The 23,031-nt window shown below is 34.9% G+C and overlaps 1 long non-coding RNA gene across 1 annotated transcript in view; it reads left to right on the forward strand.

Moving 5' to 3' along the window:
- Positions 1 to 22,331, forward strand: part of LOC140521094 (uncharacterized) — a 37,868-nt gene extending 15,537 nt beyond the window's left edge. Inside the window, exons 2-3 of the long non-coding RNA XR_011972790.1 lie at positions 10,023 to 10,106; positions 22,182 to 22,331. This is a non-coding gene — a long non-coding RNA (uncharacterized lncRNA). The remainder of the gene's footprint in view (positions 1 to 10,022; positions 10,107 to 22,181) is intronic.
- The last annotated feature ends 700 nt before the right edge of the window (positions 22,332 to 23,031 follow it).

Raw genomic sequence — 23,031 nt, forward strand, 5'->3', positions numbered from 1 at the left:
ATAAATTGTATAGCCCAGTAAATTGAATTCCCCAAAGGGGGAAAGTAGACTTAAATGGATTAATGAGGGAAGTTTATCATTCAGTTAAATAAAAAAACTAATTGTAGTGTTAAATAATTTACAAAAATAAAAAAAAAACAGTTTTGTATTTTATAAAATTCCTTCTGTGAAACAGATGAGGTCCTAAAGCCAAAACTAAGTAGAAATATATCAGAGAAAGAAAAATATAGACCAATACATCTAATTCATATTGATATAAAATAATGGATATAAAAATCTTTCTTACCTTACAGGGAAGTAGGAGGAGAGGGGAAATAAAGTGGGGGGGGTTTATAAAAGGGAGAGTGAAGTGGGGAAGGTGGTGGTCAGAAGTAAAACAGAGAGAGAGAGAGAGAAGAGAGAAGAGAGAAGAGAGAGAGAGAGAGAGAGAGAGAGAGAGAGAGAGAGACACACAGAGAGAGAGAGACAGAGAGAGAGAGAGAGAGAGAGACAGAGACAGAGACAGAGACAGAGAGAGAGAGAGAGAGAGAGAGAGAGAGAGACAGAGAGACAGAGAGAGAGAGAGACGGAGAGAGAGAGGATAAACATGGGGAAAATAGGATGAAGGGGATACTAATAATTGTGCATGTGAATGGTATGAATTCACCCATAAAATGAAAGTAGATGGAAGAGTGAATTAAAAACCAGAATTCTACAATGTTTTTTTTTTTCAAGACAGGCACAGAAGCAGAGAGACACACAGAGAGTAAAGGCAAAGGACTGGAGCAGAATGTGTTATGTTTCAACCAAAGTTAAAAAAAAAATGAAAATAGGGGTAGAAATCATGATCTCAGACAAAGCAAAAATAAAAATAGATCTAATTAAAAGAGATAAACAAGGAAACTACCTTTTGTTAAAAGGTACTATAGACAATGAAGTAATAGCAATAGCAAGCATATATGCACCAAATGGCACAGCAGCCAGATTTTTAAAGAAAAAGTTAATGAGTAACAAGAGGAAGTAGACAGGAAAACTACACTCATGAGAGACTTGAACTGTCTCCACTCAGAACTAACTGAATCTAACCATAAATTACACAAGAAAGAAGTGAATCAGCTTTTAGAAAAGTTAGATATGATAGACCTCTGGAGAAAATTGAATGGGAATAGAAAGGAATATACCTTTTTCTCACTGGTAAATAGCACTTATGCAAAAAATTGATAATGTATTCAGACATAAGAACCTCACAACCAAATGCAGAAAAACAAATATTAAATGTATCCTCTTCAGATCATGTTATGATAAAAATTACATTCAATAAAGGACTTTTCCCTGGAAAGACTTTAAAAATTAATTGGAAAGTAAATAATCTAATCCTAAAGAATGAACTGGTCAAAGAACAAATCATAGAAACAATCAATAATTTCTTTAAAGAGAATGACACCAATGAGACAACATACCAAAACTTATGAGATACAGCCAAAGTGATACTGAGGAGAAAAGTTATTTCTCTAAACACATATCAATAAAATAGAGAAAGAGCAGATCAATTAACTGGGTGCACAACTAAAAAAAAGCTAGAGAAAGAACAAATTAAAAATCCCCAATTAAAGATCAACATGGAAATCCTGAAAATCAAAGAAGAGATTAATAAAGTTTAAAGTAAGAAAATCATTGAACTAATAAATAAAATGAAAAACTGATTTTATGAAGAAAGTTCCAATAAAATAGAAAAAACCATTAACCTAACTAAAAAAAAGAAAGAAGAAAACCAAATTATCAGTATCAAAAATGAGGAGTGAATTTACCACAAAGGAAGAGAAAATTAACAATAATTAGGAGTTATTTTTCCTAATTATGTGCTAATACATCTGACACTCTAAGTGAAATGAATGTTTACAAAATTAATTGCCCAGATTACAGAAGAGGAAATAAAATAAGTGGCCTCATATTAGAAAAAGAAATTGTACAAGCCATCAATGAACTCCCTAAGAAAAAATCCCCAGGACTGATGAATTCACAAGGAAATTCTATGAACATTTAAAGAAAATTAATTCCAATACTATATAAACAATTTGGAAAAAAATAGATAAAGAAGGAGTCCTACCAATTTCCATTTTTAACAAAAATATAGTGCTGATACCCAAACCAGGAAGAGTGAAAACAGAGAAAGAAAACTATCAACCAATTGTCTTAATGTATATTCATGAAAAAAATTTTTAAATAAAACTCTAGCAAGGAGATTACAGCAATACATCCCCCAGATCATGTACTATGACCAGGTGAGATTTATACCAAGAATATAGGGCAGGTTCAATGTTATGAAAACTATCATCTGGCCATATTAATAATAAAACAAGCAAAATAATATGATTATCTCAATATGTGCAGAAAAAGCTCTTGACAAAATACAATACCCATACAATACAATACCCATACAGTACAATACCTATTAAAAACACTAGAGATCATAAGAAAAAAAAGAGCTTTTTTCTTAACTTGCCAGTTTCTTTATTTTAATTTTTAAAAAATTTATTTCTTTTTGGTCTTCAATGTTCATTTCCACAAGATTTTGAGTTCCAAATTTTCTCACCATATCTCCCATCCACCCACCCCAAGACAGCATACATTCTGATTACCCCTTCTCCACCAATCTGCCCTCCCTTCTTTCACACCTATCCCTTCCGCTATCCCCATCTCCTCTATTTTCTTGCAGGGCAAGATAGATTTCTATGCCCCATTACCTGTATTTTTCATTTCCCAATTGCAAATAAAAAAAAAAAAAAGCTTTTAACATTCATTTTTAAAACTTTGAATTCCAACCCTTCTGTCCCTTCTTCCTTCCCCACCCATCCCCACTGAGAAGGCAAATAGTTTGATATACATATTATACATGTGTAGTTATGCAAAAGATTTCCATAAAAGTTGTCACAAAAGACTAACTATATTTCCCTCCATCCTATCCTGCCACTCATTTATTCTACTCTCTTTTTTTGACCCTGTCCCTCCTCAAAGTGTTTACTTCTAATTACCCCCTTCTCCCATTTGCCATCCCTTCTATCATAATCCCACAACTTTCTTATCCCCTTCTCTCCTACTTTCCTGTAGTGTAACATCAATTTTCATAACAAATTGAGTGTGCATGTTATTCCTCCTTAAGCCAAATGTGATGAGAGGAAGGTTCACTTTTCCCCTCTTACCTGCTCCCTCTTCCCCTCCATTGAAAAAGCTTTTTCTTGCTTGTTTTATATGAGATAATTTGCCCCATTCTATTCCTCCCTTTCTCCTCCCAATATATTCCTCTCTTACCCCTTAATTTTATTTTTTTAGTTATCATCCCTTCCTATTCAACTCACCCTGTGCACTGTCTATCTACCCTGAGAAGAGTCTCACGAGTTACAAATAGTATCTTTCCATGTAGGAATATAAACAGTTCAACTTTAGTAGGTCTTTTATGATTTCTCTTTCCTGTTTACCTTTTCATGCTTCTCTTGAGTTTTGTGTTTGAAAGTCAAATTTTCTATTCGCTCTAGTCTTTCCATCAAGAATACTTGAAAGTCCGCTATTTCATTGAATGACCACTTTTCCCCCTGAAGTATAATATTCAGTTTTGCTGGGTAGATGATTCTTGGTTTTAATCCTTTGACCTCTGAAATATCATATTCCAAGCCCTTTGATCCCATAATGTAGTGGCTGCTAAGTCTCGTGTTATCCTGATTGTATTTCCACAACGTTAAAATTGTTTCTTGCTGCTTGCAATATTTTCTCCTTGACCTGGGAACTCTGGAATTTGCCTACAGTATTCCTAGGAGTTTCTTTTTGGATCTCTTTCAGGAGGTAATTGGCTAATTCTTTCAATATTTATCTTGCCCTCTGTTTCTAGAATATCAGGGCAGATTTCCTTGATAATTGCATGAAAGATGCCTAGGCTCTTTTTTCATCATGGCTTTCAGGTTGTCCTATAATTTTAAAATTGTCTCTCCCGGATCTATTTTCCAGGTCAGTTGTTTTTTCCAATGAGATATTTCACATTGTCTTCTATTTTTTCATTCTTTTCATTTTGTTTTGTAATTTCTTGGTTTCTCAAAAAGCCATTAGCTCCCATCTGCTCCATTTCTAGTTTTAAAAGAACTATTTTCTTCAGTGAGCTTTTGAACCTCCTTTTCCATTTGGCTAATTCCGCTTTTTAAAGCATTCTTCTCCTCATTGGTTTTTTGGACCTCTTTTGTTAATTGAGTTAGCCTATTTTTAAAGGTGTTATTTTCTTCAGCATTTTTGTGAGTCTCCTTTAGCAAGGTGTTGACCTGCTTTTCATGATTTTCTTGCATTGCTCTCATTTCTCTTCCCAATTTTTCCTCCACCTCTCTTATCTGATTTTCAAAATCCTTTTTGAGCTCATCCATGGCCTGAGACCACTGCATATTTATTTTGGAGGTTTTGGATGCAGAAGCCTTGACTTTTATGGCTTCCTCTGATAGTACGTATTTTTATTTTTTTTTACCATCAGGAAGGATGAAAGAAAATAACTGTTCACCAAGAAAGTATCCTCCTATTATCTTATTCTTTTTCCCTTTTGGGGGCATTTTCCCAGCCAGTTCCTTGACTTTTGAGTTCTTTATCAAGTGGAGATATACTCTGGGGACCTGTAAATTCTCAGTTCCTCCAAGTTGGCACAATCAAGGGAGAGGAATTTGCTGCTCTCCTGGCCTGCACTTTGGTCTGTGAGATGGATTCCCTCTCCAGAGCCTCCACCAGCTCCACCATGCCAGCCAGTGCTCCTCTTCACCCCAGGGCCACCACCCAGTGCTGAGATTCAAATCAGCTACTCAATTCCCCCAGAGTCTTTAGGCCAGTGCTCAAACAATGGAAGCTGCCACTGCCTGGGGCCAGGGCTAAACTGCTCTATTCCCTTCTCACTCAGGTGAAAGAGCTCTCTCACTGACCTTTGAAGCTGTCATTTGTGAGATGAGGAATCTGGGACCTGCAGCTGCTGTGTGATGGGGCCAAGGCTGTGCTGCGCTCCTCACCTTGTGTGATAGACCTTTCCTGTTGGTCTTCCAGGCTCCCTTGGGCTGGAAATCTTTTTCACTCTGCTTTCTTGTGGTTTCTACATCTCTAGAATTTGTTTAGAGTCATTTCGGGGAGAGCTAGAGAAAGTGCGTCTTTCTACTTTTCCATCTTCGCTCCGCACCTGGTTCAAAGGTCATTTTTTAAAATGTCTTTTGTTATACATGCAATATGTTCGGTATTCTCGAATCCATTTCATTTCTTTAAAAATTCATTTTTATTTTATATTTATTTTTCATACAATATTTTTACTCAACATTGAACTGCATATAGTTATAATCAAATACTTAACCTCAATTTTACAATAATGTAAACATCCTATAAAAGAAAAAAAAAATCAGACTTTTCTGGTATGAAAGGACCAAAAATTTTTACACAGATTTTCCAAATTGTGGGGGCACTGGGCTCCTAACCTCCATGATGTGGAAGGGATAATTGTCATATTCAAAGAGGTATAAACCTGTGCATCCCCTTTTACCCAGCAATGCCATTACTAATTCTGTATTCCAAAGAGATAAAAAAGGAAAATGATAGCTATATGTACCAAAATATTTATGGCAGCTTTTTTTGTGGTAGCAAAGAAGGGAAATTCAAAGGATGCTCATCAATTGGGGAATGACTGAATAAGTTGTGGCATATTATTATGTCTGAATACTATTATGCTATAAGAAATGATGAGCAGGATGCTTTCAGAAAAATCTGGAAAGACTTATATGAACTGATGAAAAGGAAAGTGAGCAAAACCAAGAGAACATTGTACACAGTAAAAGCAGTGCTATATGATGATCAACTGTGGATTGTTTAGATATTCTCAGCAATATAAAGATCCTAGATTGTTCTGAAAGGCTTAATATGAAAAATGCTCTCTACTTCCAGAGTAAGAAGTAAGAGTCTAAATACATTTCAAAACATTCTTTTTTTTAAGTTCATTTTTTGTGTGTTTTTCTGGGGCTGTCTGTGTTTCCTATTACAACATGACTAATACTGAAATATGTTTTGCATGAATGCATGTGTATAACCTATATCAAATTGCTTACCTTCTCAGGGAGGAGAGGATAGGAGTAAGAGAAAGAATGAATTTGGAATTCAAAATTTTCAAAAAGAATGTCAATTACTGTTTTTAAATGTAATTGGAACAAAATAAAATATTTTTTAAAAAGAAGTTTAAAAAAGCAGCAAGGTTATGGATTTGATCTTCACCTTTGGGTCAGTTATCTTTGTTCTCTTTTATGACCAAAAGCTATAAGCCTGATTCTGTGATCCATATTTCACACAAAGCTTGACACTAGCCTAAGCAGAAAATAATGCATTTAAAAAACCTGTCAAGCATCTACCATCTACAGAACACTCTGCTAGGCCATGAAGAAGATGAAAAGTCTAGATTGCCAGCCTTTTAGAGCTTGTGACACTGGGACATTCTTCTTGCCCTAAAGAAAAAACCTTAAAGTACATGTCCAACTGACAATATTAGTGGCTAATAGGTATGTAGTGGTTTTACAAAGTGCTTTCCTCATAAAAACCCTAGGAGGTAAGTTGTGTAAGTATGGTTACTTCCCCATGTATAAGCTGATGTTCATAAAAATTTAGTGAGTTGCTCAGGCATGTATCTAGTAAATGTTGGAGCTGAACTAGCAACTCAGGGATTTTGATTCTAGGTCCTACCATTTAAAAGCATCATGCCTCAAGATTTATTCTGTATATCACACACATACACACATACACACACACACACACACACACAAACACGTTTTACCACTCTTCTCCCATACCTCCCCCCTTCATTTTGCAACTGTAGTCAACTCTTTAACCCAGCTCACAGTTTTTTCCTATCTGTGACCTCCTCACTTTCATGCCTAACTAGATTCCAGTCCTCTTCCAAGTAGGATTGGATCAGAAGAGCCTAACCTTAAAAAGGATTTCCTTTTTCTTGCTGTCATTTTTGCTGCACTCAAAGCCAAACAGAAATGATTTGGGGCTTAATCAACAACATTTGTTTTCTCACTCTTTCAACTCCATTCATTGAAAAAAAGAAAAAAAAACACCCTGTGTGACAATTTCACATAGGGAAGCTGAAACAAATGATAACAATTTCTTGAACTCCAGTAGTTCCTTGTCAACCCAGAAGAGCTTTGATCAGAACTCATATTCACTGGCTCCATGTTTGCCTATCATATCTGAATTTTAACTGCCATGGAGATCCTTGTGATGTAATGGAGAGAACAATGGGTTTTTACTTAGAAAACATTGAGTTCAAGTGTGGTTTCTGGTACTTCCTAAAATGGTGCTTGAGTCTCTGATTTTGGAAAGTCACTTCACTTTTGACCTCAGTTTCCTAGTAAATGGAGATTATGATATTTAAACTATTTACTTCTAGGGCTATTGAGGTGATCAAATGAATTAATGTATGGAAAGCACTTTGTACACTTTAGAAAGTTCTATAAATGTCAACTGTATCTGAGATATTCATCTCTAGACAGTATCGGGAAGTAAGAGCCTTAAGTGAAAGGGAAACAGGTTATTTTCAAAAAGGAAAACAGAGGTACATGGATTATTCCACTTTAATCTTTAAAATGACAATATATTCAATAAGCAGGCCATTTGTGTTATGTATTTTATCAAGTTTCCTAATCTGTATTTACAATTTGAAATATAACATTTATGGATTAAATATAAGGCTAGATATTTTATCTGACAAAAGATTTTAGAGTTCTATGTCCTATGATTATTTTTGTGATTTACTGTTCATGTCATTTGTTATTCTGTTAAAAACTTGTGAAGCTATTATTTGAAATCAAGTGTGAGACTTTACATTTACTCTTATCACATTTCACCTTAGATTTGTCCCAATGTTCTAATCTCTTTTAGAGATCTTGGATCTTTTGGATCTTGGTTTGGTTATCCATTATGTTAGCTATCCCCCACAACTTCATGTCATTTGTGAATTTGATATGTCATCTAAACCTTTATCCAAGTCCTCGATAAAACTATTAGCCAGATTAGCATAAGGCAGACATCCTTTGGACAACCCAATGGTCCTCCTTCCCTGTTGGCACTTAGCAACTAATGACATTTCTGTTGGTCCAGTAACTCACCTATTTCTCTATCAATTAATTGTACCATTATCTAGCCCAGCAGTTCTCAATTTTTTTTCATCTTTTTAGCTTAAAAATTATTGAGAACCTCAAAGAGATTTTAAGTTAATTATATCTCTTTATATTTACTATGTTAAAAATGAAAAAATAAAAAAAGTATTCATTTAAAAATAAACTGATTACATATGAATATAGCTATTATATTCTTATTAAAATAACACTATTTTTCAAAACAAAAATAAGAAATGACAAGTTTTTGCAAAGGTCTTCATTATCAGACTTAAGAAAGATAGTTGGATTCTCATATCAGACTCTGCATTCAGTTTGTTGAGATCTGTGGTTTTGTTAGAGGTATTTGAAAAAAAATCTGGCCACATAAGATAATGTAGTTAGAAAGGGGAGGGGTATTACAAATGACAAATAGCGTCAGTATTATTATGGAAATAATTTTTGACCTCATAGCTCCCTTGAAAGGGTGTTGAAGATCCCCAAGGGCCCACAGACTGCACTTTGAGGCTGTCAGTCTAGCTCATGTTTTTCTTTATAGTTGACAAGAGAAGTATGGGAGACTGACAAATTCTTCCATAAAAATGTCCTCTGGCTATTGGACAGGGTCCTTAAGTTAGTTGCACACTATTAAGGACCTGGGACTCCTTGTTATTGTATCATACACTCCTTTTACTGTATTTTCTACTAAAGAAATATAAGAAACAAGCAAAAGACATTTACAAAACTCCTAACAGTTTTGACTCCATATTCAAGTATAAAGGGAATTAATCTCTAATTTTTCATCATTCTGAATTAAGGATGTAACCAAGTCTCTAGCTTTTCTGTTTTGGTCGACCACTCTTCATCTTCCCATAGGTTCCTTGGCAATTATTTTGTGAATTTTTCTTTTTTCAGCTGGATTGTTTGAAAGTTCTCTTATCACTCACCGGTTTTCTTTGAAGCTATACCTCTCTGTTTACATCCTTACAATGCTTTAGCTAAGACCTTTAAACTAAACATTTACTCTGAATTGTCTGGAACTCTTTCAATTGGATGAAATGGGGGATGAAAACAAGCATTTGTTAAGCACCTACTATGTGCTAGATATTGTACTAAGTGTTTTACAAATATTATCTCATTTGAATTGATTGGCATTTTGGAAGAAAGTAAGAAAATATGACCTTGGAAGAAATATGACCTTAGGAAAATGACCTAAAGCAAGGTAAAGACTTGATATGGAGCCCCAGTGTTGAAATTTTCAACCAATCAATTGATAAGCAGTTATTAAATGCATACTATGTTCAAGACACTGTGCTAGGACATGGGGAACAAAAAGATAAAAATGAAACAGATTATGGAGAAGTGAACTAGACAGAGATATTAAAAATGGAAATAAGAGAGTCTGGGACCTTCCCTGAGGGACAAAGGGGGTTCTTTCCTTTTTTTGCCATGGGACTTTCCTAACTCAGGCCATCAGTGTTGGTTGACCTCAGGACACACAGACTTTTTCAACCTTGGGTCCTCCTCCTCTGCCCATGTGTCTTTTTATGCTACGTGGTGCAGATAAGCAGGGATGTGGGATTCACATGTTGTTCCTTGTATCATTTTTTTAAGCCATGCAGGGGTGAGGGCCATGGTTTTTACATGGTATGAAATAAATTTTTGCCATAGCCACCAGGAAAAAAAAGGAAGAAGAAAGAGAGAAATCAGTGGGGATGAATCTGTAGACAAGATCTTGAATAAGATATTCAGATAGACAAGAAAGGAGGAATTATGAAAGATTAAAGCAGTTCCTTTATATCTGCATGTGATATCAGAACTGATTGTTCAGAGGTAAGTACTGACCTTTGTTTATTTTAATCTCTGTATTTTTCTCTAACTCTTAAAAATCCCTAGAGGAAGATCCTGGGCTCTTTTCTTGAAGGAAGGAAGGAGAGATGGGAAAGCCAGCTGTCCAGAGGACAAGAGGAGAGAGAGAAGGTGCCAATGAGATAAGTCTTGGGACTTTGCTGGATGAGGTGATAAGCGGGAGGATTTCGGGTGCCATATTATCATTAATCGATGATAGGATAAGGTTCAAGGCTCCTCCTAAATCTGATGTTGATTTGCCCAGTTCCGTTCAAACTGCAACCGAAACTAGTAGCTCAGAAACATTCCTATTTGATCCCTAAATTTAGTTAATTTAATTCAAGAAACATAACATTTTTGTTGATATCTTTGACTTTATATCACCTTCCTTTAAAAATTTAGACCTCCCCCATTATTGAAGCCAGTCAGCAAGCCTCAGAGACTTCCTAGTTTGTTACCCTGGATGTCACTTACCTTCTGTCTGCCTCAGTTTCCCCAGCTGCAAAATAGATTGTAGCATTGACCTCACAAGGTTGCTATGGGGATCAAATGAAATAATCGTTGTTAAGCACTTAACACAATGCCTGGCACATAGGTAACTTAAAGGCTCATTCTCTTCCCTTCCACTTGTAATAACAGGGCAGCTAGGTGGTGCAGTGGATAGAGAACCAGTGTAGGAGTCAGGAGGACCTGAGTTCAAATCTCACCTCAGATACTTGACATTCACTAGCTGTGTGACCTTGGGCAAGTCACTTAACCCCAATTGTCTCATCCTGGGTCATCTCCAGTCATCCTGATGAATATCTGGTCACTGGATTCAGATGGCTCTGGAGGAGAAGTGAGGCTGGTGACCTGCACAGCCCTCCCTCTCAAAACAAAGTCAAGTGCAAGTCATGTCCTTATTTCTCTGATGGCATGGTCTTCAGCAACAAAGGATGAACACACACTTGTAGTAACAGATAAAAAAGAAAAAGCGAAAATCCCTTCAACAAAACCAGTAAACATGTCAACTGGGTCTAACAGTATATGAAATTTTATCAACATCTTTTAAGCACCTACTCTATGTTGAGCACTTCGTTAGGTTCAGGACAGATGAAAAGATTGAATAAGACAGAACCCTTGCCTTTATAGAGTGTGTAGGTAATCTATCATGGGGGTAAGGGAATAAGCATGTATATGATACCTACTATGTGCTAGACACTGTGCTAAACACTTTTGAAAAAAAAAAAAAACAAATACCACCTCATTTAATTCTCACAACAGCCTTGGGAGGCAGGTGCTATTATTATTTCCATTTTATAGCTGAAGAAACTGAGACAAACAGAGGTTAAGTGACTTTCTCAGAGTCTCATAGAAAGGCAGTGTGTGAGGCTGGATTTGAATTCAGGTCTCCCTGACTCTAGGTCCAGTCTACTTTACCACCAGCTGCCTGCAGCTGTGGGTAAGACACATACCCAGATAATGATAAAAAATAGCATTATGTGATGAATTTTACAACAAAAGTTAAAATGCAGAAGGCCATTAAGGAAAAACTGGAGAAGATTTTATGGAGACCATTTGAGTTGGCCTTTAAAGCACAGTTATGAATCCACTTAATAGAGGTAGGGAAGGGGAATATTTTAAGGATAGAGGGCAGCAAAATTTGGGAGATAATCATAACATGCATTTACAATGGGCAGTGAGGTGGGACAGTGGGTAGAGTGCCGGACCTGAAGTTAGGAAGACGCAGCTTGCTGAGTTCAAATCTGGCTTCAGACACTTACTACCAGTGTGACTCCGGGCAAGTCATTTAACCCTGTTTGTCTTAGTTTCCTCATCTGTCAAATAAGCTGGAGAAGGAAATGGCAAAGCACTCCAGTATCTTTGCCAAGAAAAATCCAAATGGGGTCAGCATAGAGTTGGTCATGGCTGAAATGACTCAACAACAACAACACATTTAACAATAAATAGCACATTTATTATTTAACATTTTTGGAATGTTTTACACACTCAAAAGAGAGCACAAGGCATTTCCAGACACCAGAAGGTGGTCCAATTTGACCACAATTTGTGTACGTAGAGAAGAATTGTGTGAGATAAGATTAGAAACTTTCCAAGGACCCTGACACTACATTGTAGAGGGTCTTCACTGTCAGGTGAGGCCTTACGCAGCAAATAAATTACTTTGATAAAAAAAAAACATCATAGATCATGCTTCTGGGAGAACTATAGTTTAATACATAAAAAAGACCAAATGATTATAGTTACATATTCTGATGACTTTATTTTACTTCCACCAGATGTGCAACCAATTGAAATATATAGTGTTTAAGGCTAAATACTTTCCCACAGCAACAGCTGTGATACATTTTAATTATGAAATCACAAAAAAGTAATAGTTGCCAAAGGCAAAAAAATATACATTTCCCCAAGATCTGATAGTGAAACTATGTGGGTAACTAAGTCAATAAATGTTGCCAGTTGAGTTTAATCAATTTTAACACCTGCTATGTTCAAAGTAACATGAAATGTAGAAAATATAAGCAGTCTCTCAAACTGTGCTTCTGTTCTGTGTGAAGGATTTTTCATTTGTTCTTGGTGGATTAGCTATAAATTAGTTCCAAATTCTACATACCTTTCAAAGGGTAATAATGATTCACATTTATATATCACTTAAAGGTTTATTTGATATTTTAAGTTCTTGACTCAGTTTCCTCATCTGTAGAATGGAGAAAAAAATAGCATCTAAGAAACTCAAGTAACTCTCTACCACTTCCAAAATCAGATATAAAATTTGCTATTTGACATCAAAGCCTTTCATAGCCTGAACAACTCTTCTTCTCCCTGCTTTCTCCCTTTCTTTTCACACATTATACTTTTCCGTATACTCTTCAATCAGCTGACACTGGCTTCCTTTCATTCCTTAGGTAAGACTCCATCTTCTGAATCTGAGCATTTTTACTGGTTGTCCTTCATGCTTGGGATACTCTTCTTCTTCATCTTTGTTTTCTGACTTCCCTAGCTTCCTCCTAGTCCAAGTTGAAATTCCAGTTTCTACAGGAAGCTTTTTCTGATTGTTCATAATTTTAGTGCTTTCCCTCTGTTGATTATTTCCAATGATCTTATACATAGCTTGTTTGTACAAATTTGTTTGCATATCATCTCCTTCATTAGATTGTGAGTTCAATTGCAGGGATTGTCTTTTACCTTTTTTTTTCTGTATCCCTAGAGCTTAGCACAGTGCCTGGCATATAACAGACACTTAAAAATATTTACTGACAGACTGACATATCTCCCAGGGCTGCTGTGTGAATAAAATGCCATAACATTTGTCAAGTGCTTTACAAACTTTGAAGCGTTGTTGTTATAACAACACTCTTTTATCTTTATGGCACAGATTGGTGTCACCTTGCTGATGCTGGATCATTGTGATCTAGATATTTCTCAAGCTCCCAGATTCTTTCCTTCCCATCCTTGTGCTCTTACACTTCTACTTCTGCAAAAAAGTCAACAAGAAAATTGTCTCAAATTATTTCCATTAAATGAGAAGGCAGCTGTGATGGACATTCTTTAAGGCAGTGTCAAATCCAGACTATTTTTCAGTCTGTTCAGAAAGCAGACCTCAAAGCAATGGAATTTTTAAGGGAGCGCATGAGCCAACAGCTAATTTGAAGAAAGTGAGTACTTAAGAAATAGCATTATATACCTTTGTAATTTCTCAGCCAGAATCTGTCAAACAGAAGTTCTCACATAGTGCAATATATTTTCTCATAGCAATTTAGTCCAACATATTTCTCTTTTTCATGATGACCCTTTTGTAAAAATTTCCTTGAATTTCCAGTCCTCTGTGGGCCTCAGGAAACTAATGTGGGCTTTGATGGTATGAACTATGAAGGGAACATTTTTTTGGCACCAAATAATCCCACTAAAGTTAGAAATGCAGTAATAAAGTCTCACCCTAACATTTCTAAGATTCAAATACATCTCTTTTCCCCTCTAAATTAGCATCTTCCATAAACATGCTATTTCTAAGTAGTAAAATGAGAGCACAGAAAGAACATTATTTTTCATAGTACATTTACGATCTTCTTTGGCCCACAAGAAAATCTATTTTCAATTAGTGCCAACTTGATTAGAACAATATAGGCTGTATGTTTTGCTAGCGACATTATGCAGATTGACCTTGAATACAGCTTGTTGTAACTGCCTTCTAAAGGACTTTTATAGGCACAGGTTGCTCATTTGAAAAATTTGCTATGTAAGCTTTTTCAAAGTGTTGCTATCCCAGGATGTGTTTTATTTACCTCTTTAAGGGACAGGAGGTCACAGTAATGAATTCAAGTGATGGTATCATATTCACACAATCTTTTAAACATATTTAAAACATCTTTCTGAAGAAAATATTCACAAACTTAAAAAAAAATTGGGGGTGGGAAGTATAGTTGAAGTTAGAGAGCAAACAATATTCTGGGCATTAGGGAGAAATGAGAACAGATTGAATCCAGCTATCCCAAAGCCCCAGAACAGACACTTTGGTGTTTTGATGGATAAATGCTGCAGACTACTTATAAACATCATGCATTTTTCCATTGCTCCTTTTGTCATTTTAAATTTTGATTCTTTTGAAATGGCACTGTTCCATGATTCACTATTACTTAGGAGATCTAAGATTTTTTTTTTGGTAGCTTGAGCTCAAATTTTGCACAGTTCTCCAAATGTAATACAGCCCAATTTTCTCTCCCTATTCAAATATGGGCCTATCTCATCTGACATCTTCAGCATCTGTCCTAGAAAGATGAATTGATGGATTAAGTCAACGGACAGCTCACCCAGTTACATTCCACAATCTGAGCAATATTCACTTTTCATCCACTTTGTTTTTCCCATTTGTCATGGCAGACTACCCTTAGCCTAATCTTTTTTGGGTTACCTTGATTTCCTTAAGTACACCTTCTATTATTATAGAAACAAAATACCTGATTATGGGTCCAGGAAAGTATTTGCAGATTTTACCATTTGAAAGGATGCCCAGAAAGACAGTTTTGATTTTGTTTGTGCCTTATTTTTTTGAGTTGCTTTTTGAATTAGAGATCCAAGTACAAGTATGAAAATTTGACTTCAAAAATATTACAAAGATTTGGTGGAATGGAAGTCAGGAATGGAACATGGCTCAGGATGAGTATGCATTTTTCAAAAGAAACAATATAAGGTAAAAGGGCAGTGGGGGTGTAGCACTGTATCCAAATTAAATATAGTCACGTGAGAAAATAAAAATATAAAAACTAGAGGGTTATGAAGTATGGAGGAGAATATTTGGTGAAGAGAAACAGAACTGTTTTGTCTTTGAAAGGTATCACAAACCACCTGCACGGAAAAATAGACTATATGGGAAATAAATAATGAACATGATGCAAAGGCAATGTATAGAGCAATAGTGAAGGGGGACTTTGATTATGCAGACATCTGCTTTCTTTTGTTACAATGTTTTCTATAAAACTATAGAGAAAAAAATCTGTTCTGTATCTGTTTTAGTAATATGGAGAACAAACAAGCCAAACTTGTTTCTGGGATGGGAGTCATGGTAACCTTATGGGGAAGTGACCACTCTATCTTAGAGTTAGCGATAGAGAAAAAAAGCTGAACATAGTCTGATGTGAAGTCTTAATTTTGGCAAAGCAAATCTCTAAGCTTTTAAAATTCTACAAGGAAGTCAGGACAAGACAGCACAATAGACTCACAATGAACTCAGAACACAATGAACAACTCAGAAATGAAATTCTTAACAGAAAGGAAAACAGTTCTGATGAGGAAGAAATAAGAGTTGTCTGAAGAGGCTGATGTGAATAGAGAGCTAATTCACCAACCTAGAGAAGATAGAAGCTAGGAAGATAACAGGAAATTAATACAAAACGTGGAATAGTGTTGTGACTCTGTCAGAAGAGCTAAAAATTAGAATGAGTTCAGATTGAGGAGGTTGGGAAAGGACAACACAAAGTGTTATTGTTGTTTTAAAGCTGAATTGGTGGAAGAAGACCAAAGAAAGGTTGTATCTTTCACATGGAGTGGTTTGAATGTTTTATTTCTTGAACAATAGAGGGCATACTTAATAATATTCAAGGGATCCCTCAAAAATTAGTCTACCAATTCAGATAGGAAAAACAAAGTGGATGAAAAATGCACATTGTTCAGATTATAGTATGTAATTGGAGAAACTATCCATCAAACTAATCCATTAGTACATCAATAACTGATGACAGAGAGAAGGTATATACAGTCAGTCATCTGTTATTTTGCTTCTATCTTCTCAACCAAAGAGACTGACCTTTCGCCTGGAAAGGGTAGGTGTAGAGATAAGGACTGGTCCTGTGATTTCTTTACCTTAAAGAACACTTGGGGAGCAACATCTTCAATGAAAGGAAGTTGGTACTTTTCCTGCAACATATGGATTTAGATAGTTGTCTAGAGCAGGACTTCTTAAACTCTTTCTACTTGCAACACTTTTTCACCCAAAAAATTTTTACATGACCCTGGGTATATAGATATATAAAAAAGGTATACCAATCAAACATTTACTGATAATAAAAGATAATGAAATTTATTTTAAAACAGTTCTTTGGTATACATATAATTTTACTATTTAGTAAAGAGGAAAGCAAATTTTTGCACACTAATGAGAGGGATGCGCTTATTTATTTATATATATAATTTATATATTTATTTTAATGTATTTATTTATATTTATTTTTATAATCATGGCAGAATATTTGATACTGTAGGACATAGAGCATCTTTAATGTTTTTCAGAGTTTATTGATATTTTGATTTTATAATTGTCAATGTTGAGAATGCAACTTACATAAATATGTAGTACAAAATGGCAGAAGTATATTGAGGGCTATTTCAGAAATTGTTGGAAATTCCATCCTAATCCCAAGCCAAAATTCATTTAATGATTTTTCAGGAAATTCAAGTTTTAAACCTGTATAACTTGATAACTCAGCAAATTATTATGTGTTCATAACTGTTGTTGTCATTCATAACTAAGGCTGCAGTGAAGTTGCAAGATGCAGCATGGGCAAACACTACCAGAAGCATGTTAGGTTCATTACACATTTGATTTTTAATGAATTTTTGGTCATTACATGTTCAGAAACTTTTTACTGTTGCCAGTTTTTTATAGGTGTCAGACTCAAATCCCCCTGAATAAAAACTCTTGAGGGAGGTCAAATCAGATTAAACTGCAATTGGGAGATGTTGAACAAAATAATGTGCAGTACAACATATACAATGCTAATTTGCCATTTTCTAAGTCAATAAGCGGACCACAGGAATCCTTCGGTATGGTTCAGTGGCATTTCTATTTGAGTTTGACACCACTGGCCCAGAGCACTGAGAGGTTAGGTAAGTTACCCAGGGGCAAGATAGGCAGGATTTGTCAGAGACGGGACTTGAACTCAGGTCTGTTTTCCTCCAAGGCTGACTCTCTATCTATTGTTCCATATTCTCAAACTGGACAGGACGGAACAAAAATAACTAATTAGGAGTTGATTCCCAACCTTAATAAAGAAATAGCAAGGGAGTACCTAACTACCTTTGATTAATTCAAGTTACTTCCCCTAAATGAATTCTACCCTCAGGTACTAAAAGAATTAGGAATGTTATTATTGAATAACTGCCAGTAATAATACAGGATTTGAGAAGGGCAGATGTTCCAATTTCAAAAAAAATGGAAAGAGAATTGATGCTACAAATTTTAGCGTTGAGCTCAATTTTGATTTCTGGGAAAATTCTAGACCAGATTACTAAAGGAATGTCTAGTGATTCTGTCAATCACAGCATAGTAACAGAACAACTTCATTTACTATTTTAACAGATTTTAGGCAAAACTGTAAATATATTCACCTAGATTTTTTAAAAAAATGATTTATTTCAACAAATAAATAAGAAAAGAAAAAGAAACGTAATTTAAATACAAAATAAGAAAAGAAAAAAGAGCATCGCCATGTGCATAGCAGAATGCGAAGATTCAAAATATGCATTCATATATTTCCATTTCAAGAAAGCCTATATAATAAATACTACACCTTGTGTTCTGATCTGTCCATCTTTTCTTTGCTTCCTTGTAAGTTTTCTTTTATTCTCTTCTGTGCAATTTTTGCTTTGTTTTCTCCCTCTTCTTCCCTGGCCTCCCCTCCACCATGTCACTAAAGCTACAATTAAACGCACACATATCTACATACACATACACACAAATACATGTATACATATGTGCACATACACACACTTATAAAAACACATATACTTAGATATCTATAATTATATGCATGTATAGACATGTACTTTCACATGCATCTATGTAAGCCCTTACTACACTTGTTTGTCATCTGTTTCTCTGAGGGTGGATAACATCTTCCTTCATAGGTCCAAGTCTTTCCATATTTGTTTTTAAGTTCACCAACTCATCATTTTCTATACCACAGAAACATTCCAACCTTATACTCTCTAGTTTTTTAAATAGTCTAAGACAACATTGATTAATATGGCTGGCATGTACTATAGTTTCTCTATTTTTCTCTTCTGATTAAATCTATTTTAGCTTTAGCTTTGAGCTCAGGATTACTACCCTTGCTTTTTTCCCCTAATAATTTCTACTCCTGACCATTATTTTGTTTCTGTGCATCTCCTATTTCCTATCCCTCCTGACTTCTCTACTTTACTTCTATGTACTTCCTTGCCTTCTTATTGCTTAACCTCCCCCCAAATATCCCTCCTTTATCGTCTCCCCCCTCTCTATCCCCTTATACTTTTATTTCTTTCTGAACTTAGAAGACTTCTATGTTGTTCTAAATATACATGTATTGTTCTCTCTTTAATCCATTCCCAATGAGAGTAGGGTTCCAGAACTACTAGCTCTCCTCCCTCATCTAATTACTTTGCATCAGTTCTTCCTCTTGCACCTCATTTGTATAAGATAATTACTTTTTACCTTTTCCTCGACAGTTTACTTTTTAGTATTGCATCATACTTACCTCTACACCAATCTTTCTTTTGAACTACCCAATTACTAATAAGTCTTATAAATACGATTTGCATTTCCTTGTAAAAAAGTAAACAGTCTGTCCTTATTGAGGCCGTTCTGATTAGTTTTTGATGTGTACCTTATATTTCTCTTGGATCTTGTATATCAAAATTTTTATTGATTTCAGGTCTTTTTTGTAACAAAATACAGAAAGTCTGGCAATTTATTGATTATCCATTTTTTTTTCATTTAGGATTATGCTTAGCTTTGCTGGGTATGATATTTTCAGTCACAACCCCATTTCTTTTGCTCCTTGATATATTGTATTCCTGCAGTCTTTTAATATAGCCACTGCTAGGTCTAATGTGATTTAATTGTAGATTATTTTTTTCCTGTTATTTGTAATATTTTCTCCTTGAGCTAGGGGTTTCAGAATCTACTTATGATATTCCTGTAGGTTTTCCACATAGGATTCTTTCAGTGGTGATCGGTAGATTTTTTTCTATCTCCACTTTCCCTTCTTATTCTAACACTTCAGGACAATTTTCTTTAATTATTTCTTGGATTATTATATCAAGATTCTTTTTTTTCATTGTAGCTTTTTGGTAGTCTGATTACTCTTAGGTTTTCTTTTCTTGATCTGTTCTCCAGACTAGTTATTTTTCTTATCAGATGTTGCACTTTCTCTTCTATTTTTTCATTCTTCATATTTGTTTTATTGTTTCTTGTTCTCTTATAACTTTGTGGGCTTCCCCTTGCCCAATTCTAATTTTCAAGGCATCATTTTCTTCCTTAAGTTTCTAGATCTCCTTTTCCAGTTGGTTGATTTTCTTTTCATGATCTTCTTGTTTTTCTTAGATTGTACTTATTTTTAAAATAAGAACTCAATCTTTCTCATTTGATGCTTGAGGTCTTTTTAAAGTTCTTCTGTGAATTCTTTTTGGACACATGATCATTTAACATTTCTCTTTGGGGTAGGAGAGGCTTTTTTTTTGCTTCAATATCCTCCTCTGAAGATGAACCCCTGTCTTCTCTATTCCCACTTTAATTTTCTATGGTTGGGTTCCTTCTTCTTTGCCTGCTTTTTGGAAAAAAAAGTTATTTATAGTTGTTATTCTAATTATTATATATTATATATATTATCCAATGTATATTCATATATAATATAATGTAAAGTAATATATAACACAACACAACACAACATAACATAACATAACGTAACATAACATAACATATAACAGCATAATGCAATATAATACAATATGATATGATATGATATGATATGATATGATATGATATGATATAACATAATATATAATGTAATAGCCATTCTAATAACCTCCGGTTCTGGTAAATGGGGGATGGTGTCTTTTGCTTCAGATCCTCCTTCAGTTCTCCCCTCTTGTAAGCACCCACAGCCAGCAGCATCCCACCCCATTGCCTCTGCCCTCATCAGGTATTTGCCAGTTCCTTCTCACCCAGGGCTGCATCTTGGCAACACAGCTGAGCCTGGCACCACTTATCAGCAGAGGTTTCCTGAATCTTCCCCTACTTAGATGCTGTATTGTTAATGTATTTTTAATGAAATTGATGTATTTTTAATGGAATGGGAAGATCTTTCCCATACATTAATAAGCCTGTGTGACCCACTTAAGTCTTGTGGAAGCCTAAGTTACAAGATCACATGAAGGCTGTGGTGGGAGGAGCTTAATGAATGTGTGGAGCAGGAAGGGTAGAAGAGGAAAAGGTGGAGCTAGAGCAGAGCTGAGAGGAAGTTAGACTAGTCAGAGTTGGGAAGGACAGAGGAAGCAAGCAGTTGGTTGTGAGTGGTGAGAGAGCCTGTTTGTGATTTGTTTAAGGGAGCCTGTTTGTGGGAAGACCAACAGAGGGAAGGCTTGGGGCTGGTATTGCCTTCAGCATTGTTACTGTGTATAGATTTTTGTTACTATGATGGACTTGGCTTTCTGGTGTTTGAATAATTTGGCTCTGTCTTCCATGTGAAGAGTCTGTTGTATTTTGCTATTCAGAACTCTGCCAGCAAATTCATGACTGTGAATACCACATTGGTGCTACAGATGCCCAACCCTATGCTGGTTGAAATTTTTATCTATAACTTGGATAAAGTCAAAGATAATAGTCACAGAAAATTTATAGATGGCATAAAGCTTTCAGGGATAGATAATATCTGTCCCTGTGGTTGACAGAATCAGGATCCAAAGAGAACCTGACAGGCTAAAATCATTGGAATGAACTTTATAAGATGAAATTTCATAGAAATAAATGTAAAGATTTTAGCTAAGTTCAAAAAACAACTTTCACAAGTAAAAATGTGGGAGACACAGTTGGAAGTTTATCTGTAGAAAATCTGTTTGTTTTTAGTTGATTGTAGGTTCAATATGAACCAACACTATGATATGGTGTCACAAAAGCGAATGCCATCTTAGGGTACACAACTTCCAGGATAAATTCCCCTTTTCCTTCTCAGTTTAAACAATTCTGACAATATTTAACCTCTTCTCGAACTTTCTTTAGATCCAAGTGGCCATTTTCACTTAAGGAAATGAGTCTCCAGTCTGTTGTCACATTTCATTTTTACTCTGAATGATGTGCCCCAGCTTGACCACTCAGCATAGCACCTGCTTGAATGTCTGTTTGGCATTTTCAGCCTTTCACTCCCTGCTTCCAGCCTGTATTTCCGCATTTGGTATACATTAGTTTCGTTCATACACTCAGTGGTCTATCTAAACTGATCTCATTATTCTTCACACATGACATTTTCTGTGCCTTTATGCAGGCTGTCCTTGATGCCTGGGATGTATTCTTACTGCAGTCTTGTAGGATCCCTGGTTTCCTTCACAATAGAACTCAAATATCCCCATCTACAGGAAACCTTTCCTCATCTTACTCCTTCCACCCCCCCAGCTGCTAGTACCTTTCCTACAAAACTGCCCATTTTTCATTTTGTATATAACTCTCTGCACACTTGTTGTAATCTCTAATAGAATGTATGTTACTTGATGACTGAGACATTTCATTTCTGTAATTTATATCCCTAGTGTCTATTACAGAGTTAGGCATGTAGGAGGCACTCAGTAAATACTTGCTAATTGATGGTTTTAGAAAGAGCATTATGAATATTAGTTGAAAAGTAAATGTGGAATCACCTACCTTTCTCACAAGACTGAATTCCAAACATGATTGTTTTCTAGAACCAGACATACTCAGAAGGTAAAGTTTTCATCACCAGTGACAGTATTCAGAGAAAGATCCCGCAATTTCAGAAAACAATTCCAAAAATGGAACCTTAAACTTGTTTCTGAAAAAGTGCTGCATGGCTGAAAACAACTGTATGCTCTCCCAAGCTGATGTTTTTGAATTAATGTATTAAATGAATAATGTATTCATTACTATATATTAATATATTATAATTATGTATGTAAAATATATAATATGTAATATAACAATTGTATACTACAGCATAATATATTTTATATAGTAGATTACCTAATATACTTATATATTATATAACATACTTATATAATATATCACATATTATATTATATAATTTTTAAATTTTATATATTTATATATCATATATTTCATATATTATTTACATATCATATGATATTTGATATTTTATATATGAAAAATATATTTATATATTATATCATAATTGTTACATATTAATGCAATTATATATTATATAAAAAATTCATTCAATACTGATGTATTTGAATGAATAAACCATGGTATTTGTGTTTAAAAATTTGCCCCATTACTTCATAGCTAAATACAATGATGTACTGGTAAGTGTTTAACAAGTATCTCTATGGAAAAATGTACATATGGTACACTTTTAAGTTTAATATGAATTATTAACATTTTCTCAAGTCTAAACAATCAACAAAGCAATAAATCAGGTCCTGATTTGTAGCATTTGCTGATTTTCAAGACATGAATGTGCACACTGAAAATTTAACAATCACTTCTCATGATCTTGTTTGAACTGGCTTTAACATACAAACACTTTACGAGGGAAGCAAAATTAAAAAAAAAAAA

Source organism: Notamacropus eugenii, chromosome 1 (assembly GCF_028372415.1).
Source record: "Notamacropus eugenii isolate mMacEug1 chromosome 1, mMacEug1.pri_v2, whole genome shotgun sequence".
NCBI lineage: Eukaryota > Metazoa > Chordata > Mammalia > Diprotodontia > Macropodidae > Notamacropus > Notamacropus eugenii.